This window comes from Pseudopipra pipra, unplaced genomic scaffold (genome assembly GCF_036250125.1).
Source record: "Pseudopipra pipra isolate bDixPip1 unplaced genomic scaffold, bDixPip1.hap1 HAP1_SCAFFOLD_654, whole genome shotgun sequence".
Taxonomy (NCBI): Eukaryota; Metazoa; Chordata; class Aves; order Passeriformes; family Pipridae; genus Pseudopipra; species Pseudopipra pipra.
In genome coordinates this window covers 11,911-17,578 of record NW_026991146.1, presented here as the reverse complement: position 1 = coordinate 17,578, position 5,668 = coordinate 11,911, and the positions used below count along the sequence as shown (strand labels likewise).

Genomic DNA, 5,668 nt, shown 5'->3' with positions numbered 1-5,668 from the left:
CAGGCGAGGCACAGACTTGCACCCACTCCCAACCCCTCTCTGGGTCTTTGCCCTGCACTTATCTTGCCGAGAGCAGGGGATGCCAATCCAGCTTTGATGCAGAGGAGGGGCACCTGGGCTGCCTCAGAGGTTCCTGCCATCATCAGACTACTCGGAGTCAACTGCGAGAAAGAAAACCAGACACCATATCTGAGTAGTGTGGCACGTGGTCCCAGCCCCCAGGATCCCTCTACTCACTGTCACCGAGGCAGGTCCTCGGGTCGCTGGCTCTGACCACAGTTGGACAACGTGCTGTCATCTTCTGGGATACCTGAGTGAGCGAGAGACAAAATTAGAGGGCATCTCTAAAGGTGCAGTGGATCCCCGCTCCTCCTGCTGCCTCCCCAACTCACCTACAAGGCTCCTCTCTCTTCAGCTGCTCCCAAGACCGACCCTGCAAATGAAATGGGCAAATGCTCAAACACTCAGCTCTCAAACATTTAGGGATTGCTCACAACGAAAGCCAAAAACCTCTAAACCCTAGACACTGGTTCCTACTCTACCTAGCCGGGATTCTATACACCCAAGCAGGGCATCGCAAGACCATCCTGCTCACAGACTGGACAGCCATCGGCTCCACTCTCTAAGGGAACTGACATGTTCACCTGACACTCGGAGCCATATTCCATCTACCCACTGATCCACGGAGAAGGGCAGAGCAGGTCCAGGCTGACCCCAAGTGAGACACCCCACACCTGTGACCACACACACCATGGGACACAAAACACCACGAGACAAAGGACATGACCCACACCAGAACTGCTCTGCCCTGCAAACGTGAATCCCATGATAAAAAGTAAGCCCTTCCTTTGATGCGTCCAAATGACCTGTCACAGGATACCCCCTGCACCGGACTAATTGCAAAAATCCCTCCAGGCGAGGCACAGACTTGCACCCACTCCCAACTACTCCCTGGGACTTGGCCCTGCACTTATCTTTCCGAGAGCCGGGGATGCCAATCCAGCTTTGATGCAGAGGAGGAGCACCTGGGCTGGCGCAGAGGTTCCTGCCATCGTCAGACTACTAGGAGCCAACTGCGAGAAAGAAAACCACAAGCAATACGTGAGTTGTGTGGCATGGGGCTCAAACCCCAGTGATCCCCCTACTCACCAGCACCCAGGTCCTGAGCGGAGTCGGACACTGTGGATGTCACGTTCCGGGATACCTGAGTGAGTGAGACACAAACTTAGAAGGCATCTTGAAAGCTGCAGTAGATCCCCGCTCCTCCTGCTGCCTCCCCAACTCACCTACAAGGCTCCTCTCTCTTCAGCTGCTCCCAAGACTGCCTCTGCAAATGAAATGGGCAAATGCTCAAACACTCAGCTCTCAAACATTTAGGGATTGCTCACAACGAAAGCCAAAAACCTCTAAACCCTAGACACTGGTTCCTACTCTACCTAGCCAGGATTCTATACACCCAAGCAGGGCATCGCAAGACCATCCTGCTCACAGACTGGACAGCCATCGGCTCCACTGTCTAAGGGAACTGACATGTTCATGTGAGACTCTGAGCAATATTCTATCTACCCACTGATCCACAGAGCAGGGCAGAGCAGGTCCAGGCTGACCCCAAGTGAGACACCCCACACCTGTGACCACACACACCACGTGACACAATTAAGAGACGAAGGACACAAAACATGGACGAGACAAAGGACGTGACACAGACCGGAACTGCTCTGCCCTGCACACGTGAATCCCATGATAAAAAGTAAGCCCTTCCTTTGATGCGTCCAAATAACCTGTCACAGGATACCCCCTGCACCGGACTAATTGCAAAAATCCCTCCAGGCGAGGCACAGACTTGCACCCACTCCCAACCCCTCTCTGGGTCTTTGCCCGGCACTTATCTTGCCGAGAGCAGGGGATGCCAATCCATCTTTGATGCAGAGGAGGGGCACCTGGGCTGCCTCAGAGGTTCCTGCCATCATCAGACTACTCGGAGTCAACTGCGAGAAAGAAAACCAGACACCATATCTGAGTAGTGTGGCACGTGGTCCCAGCCCCCAGGATCCCTCTACTCACTGTCACCGAGGCAGGTCCTCGGGTCGCTGGCTCTGACCACAGTTGGACAACGTGCTGTCATCTTCTGGGATACCTGAGTGAGCGAGAGACAAAATTAGAGGGCATCTCTAAAGGTGCAGTGGATCCCCGCTCCTCCTGCTGCCTCCCCAACTCACCTACAAGGCTCCTCTCTCTTCAGCTGCTCCCAAGACCGACCCTGCAAATGAAATGGGCAAATGCTCAAACACTCAGCTCTCAAACATGTAAGGATTGCTCACAACGAAAGCCAAAAACCTCTAAACCCTAGACACTGGTTCCTACTCTACCTAGCCGGGATTCTATACACCCAAGCAGGGCATTGCAAGACCATCCTGCTCACAGACTGGACAGCCATCGGCTCCACTGTCTAAGGGAACTGACATGTTCATGTGAGACTCTGAGCAATATTCTATCTACCCACTGATCCACAGAGCAGGGCAGAGCAGGTCCAGGCTGACCCCAAGTGAGACACCCCACACCTGTGACCACACACACCACGTGACACAATTAAGAGACGAAGGACACAAAACATGGACGAGACAAAGGATGTGACACAGACCAGAACTGCTCTGCCCTGCACACGGGAATCCCATGATAAAAAGTAAGCCCTTCCTTTGATGCGTCCAAATAACCTGTCACAGGATACCCCCTGCACCGGACTAATTGCAAAAATCCCTCCAGGCGAGGCACAGACTTGCACCCACTCCCAACTACTCCCTGGGACTTGGCCCTGCACTTATCTTTCCGAGAGCCGGGGATGCCAATCCAGCTTTGATGCAGAGGAGGAGCACCTGGGCTGGCGCAGAGGTTCCTGCCATCGTCAGACTACTAGGAGCCAACTGCGAGAAAGAAAACCACAAGCAATACGTGAGTTGTGTGGCATGGGGCTCAAACCCCAGTGATCCCCCTACTCACCAGCACCCAGGTCCTGAGCGGAGTCGGACACTGTGGATGTCACGTTCCGGGATACCTGAGTGAGTGAGACACAAACTTAGAAGGCATCTCGAAAGCTGCAGTGGATCCCCGCTCCTCCTGCTGCCTCCCCAACTCACCTACAAGGCTCCTCTCTCTTCAGCTGCTCCCAAGACTGCCTCTGCAAATGAAATGGGCAAATGCTCAAACACTCAGCTCTCAAACATTTAGGGATTGCTCACAACGAAAGCCAAAAACCTCTAAACCCTAGACACTGGTTCCTACTCTACCTAGCCAGGATTCTATACACCCAAGCAGGGCATCGCAAGACCATCCTGCTCACAGACTGGACAGCCATCGGCTCCACTGTCTAAGGGAACTGACATGTTGACGTCACACTCCGAGCCATATTCCATCTACCCACTGATCCATGGAGCAGGGCAGAGCAGTTCCAGGCTGACCCCAAGTGAGACACCCCACACCTGTGACCACACACACCACGTGACACAATTAAGAGACGAAGGACACAAAACATGGACGAGACAAAGGACGTGACACAGACCGGAACTGCTCTGCCCGGCACACGGGAATCCCATGATAAAAAGTAAGCCCTTCCTTTGATGCGTCCAAATAACCTGTCACAGGATACCCCCTGCACCAGACTAATTTCAAAAATCCCTCCAGGCGAGGCACAGACTTGCACCAACTCCCAACCCCTCTCTGGGGCTTTGCCCTGCACTTATCTTGCCAAGAGCAGGGGATGCCAATCCATCTTGGATGCACAGGACGGGCACCTGGGCTGCCTCAGAGGTTCCTGCCATCATCAGAGTACTCGGAGTCAACTGCAAGAAAGAAAACCAGACTCCAGATCTGAGTACTGAGGCACGTGGCCCCAGCCCCCAGGATCCCTCTACTCACTGTCACCGAGGCAGGTCCTCGTGTCACTGGCTCTGACCAGACTTGGACAAGGTGCTATCATCTCCTGGGACACATGAGCGAGAGAGAGACAAAATTAGAGGGCATCTCTATAGCTGCAGTGGATTCCTGCTCCTCCTGCTGCCTCCCCAACTCACCTCCAACGCTCATCTGCTCCCAAAGGTTAGCTGGATGGCACGTGCAATCAAAAAAGCTCAATCCTTCATTGCTGATCCTTTCAATACTCGGAGATTACCTACAAGGACAGCTCCAGAGGACCAAACCGTGTCCGTCACCTCACTGTGAGTTGGCTTCAGCCCTGTGAGGCTTCGTACGTCTCCTGCAAAACAACCCAGAGGCAAGTGTGAGTACTGAGATACTGCCCAAGAGTTTGCTGCTCCCATGGCAGCTTCTGTCTGACTCCCCTTGACCGTGACCTCTTACAGGCAGGGTCCCCGTCACGTTGGACTGTATGTTAGAAGTCGGTGCATTGCCTGGAAAACAAAAAAACAAGTATGTACACAGTTTCACCACAAGTAAACCACCTGCAAAAGAGCAGCTAGTTTTGTCCTGCAGTCACTGCTCACCTTGCTCACCAGGCTCACCTTCCCTCTGGTGCCTGTCATCTGCTGGGCTGAGGGCTCTGCATCTTAAAAAAAAAAAAATAAAAAAAACAAAACTAAACCACCAAACCATCCAAATGATCAAGTAACCCTAGGGCCAAAAGTCATGTCTTGGCTCTGACCTCACATGACAACCCACCTTCTGACTGTGCTCCTCCAGCCTCTTCTGTTCATCTCTGCTTTACATCCAGTCCCTCTGACACTGCAAAGAAATGAGTTACCAAAGTCAGCCATATATACAGGGGGACTTTAGCTGCTGTGCAATTCTAATTTCTCCTTAGACAAGCCCTCTGGGGTCCAAAGACAACCTGCACAAACAAACACTGACCTCACTTTAAGGTCCTCAGTGCCTAAGCCTATCCATGGGGTAACCGGGAAGTCTCCTTTCTACTCCACCTACCCCCAAGTCTACACTGCAGGGCAGAGCAGTTCCAGGCCCAACACAAACTCCAAGGACACATTTCCAGACAAGTGCTGTGGTGCAACCAGGAGAGAGAACTCTGAGAAAGGAACGACGCCAAAATGGATGTGCTGCCGCACGAGAAGACGGAGGATACGGTGAGACTGAACGGAGGAGGCTCTGGGGAGCCTGAAAAGACACTCTAACAGAATGGCCTGGGACAAGAACTGCCTACAAAATTGCTAAGATGGATGGGAGACAAGGCTATGTTCAGAATCTTCTTAAACTCTCAGAAATCCCAGGCGGTTACAAGAGATGACTGCACAGCACAGCCACCGATACAACCTGTAAGGAGGCTGTAAAAGACACCTGACCTGACACTTCTCAGATGCGATTCTGATGCACATCCAAGCTAGTGAGACAAAGAACGGATGGTATGGGCACTGGGCTGGGCAGTGCAGAGGTTCAAGACCCTAGGAATGATGCCTCAGATAAGAGCTTTGAGGGCAGAAAGCAAAGATGTGGTGACTGTGAATAGTAAGACACGAAACACAGACTGGACAAAGGACATGACACAGACCTGAACAGCTCTGCCCTGCACATCCTACTCCATGATGAAAAGTAAACTGCTCCTCCTATGTGTGCCAAGGGCCTGTTAGGGCAGACCCTTTCCCCTGGGCTCATTTGAAAATCCCTCCCTCCTAACCATAAAACTGGACCCAGCTCTCATCCCCTC

At 52.6% G+C, this 5,668-nt stretch overlaps 1 long non-coding RNA gene across 1 annotated transcript; it reads right to left on the bottom strand.

The window, feature by feature from the left end:
* Positions 1-4,115: 4,115 nt before the first annotated feature.
* Positions 4,116-4,866, bottom strand: LOC135408798 (uncharacterized). The gene is made up of 4 exons (XR_010427840.1): positions 4,672-4,866; positions 4,497-4,558; positions 4,347-4,403; positions 4,116-4,249 (listed from the first exon to the last, which is right to left on the bottom strand). It is a non-coding gene; the product is annotated as an uncharacterized LOC135408798 (long non-coding RNA).
* Positions 4,867-5,668: the final 802 nt, after the last annotated feature.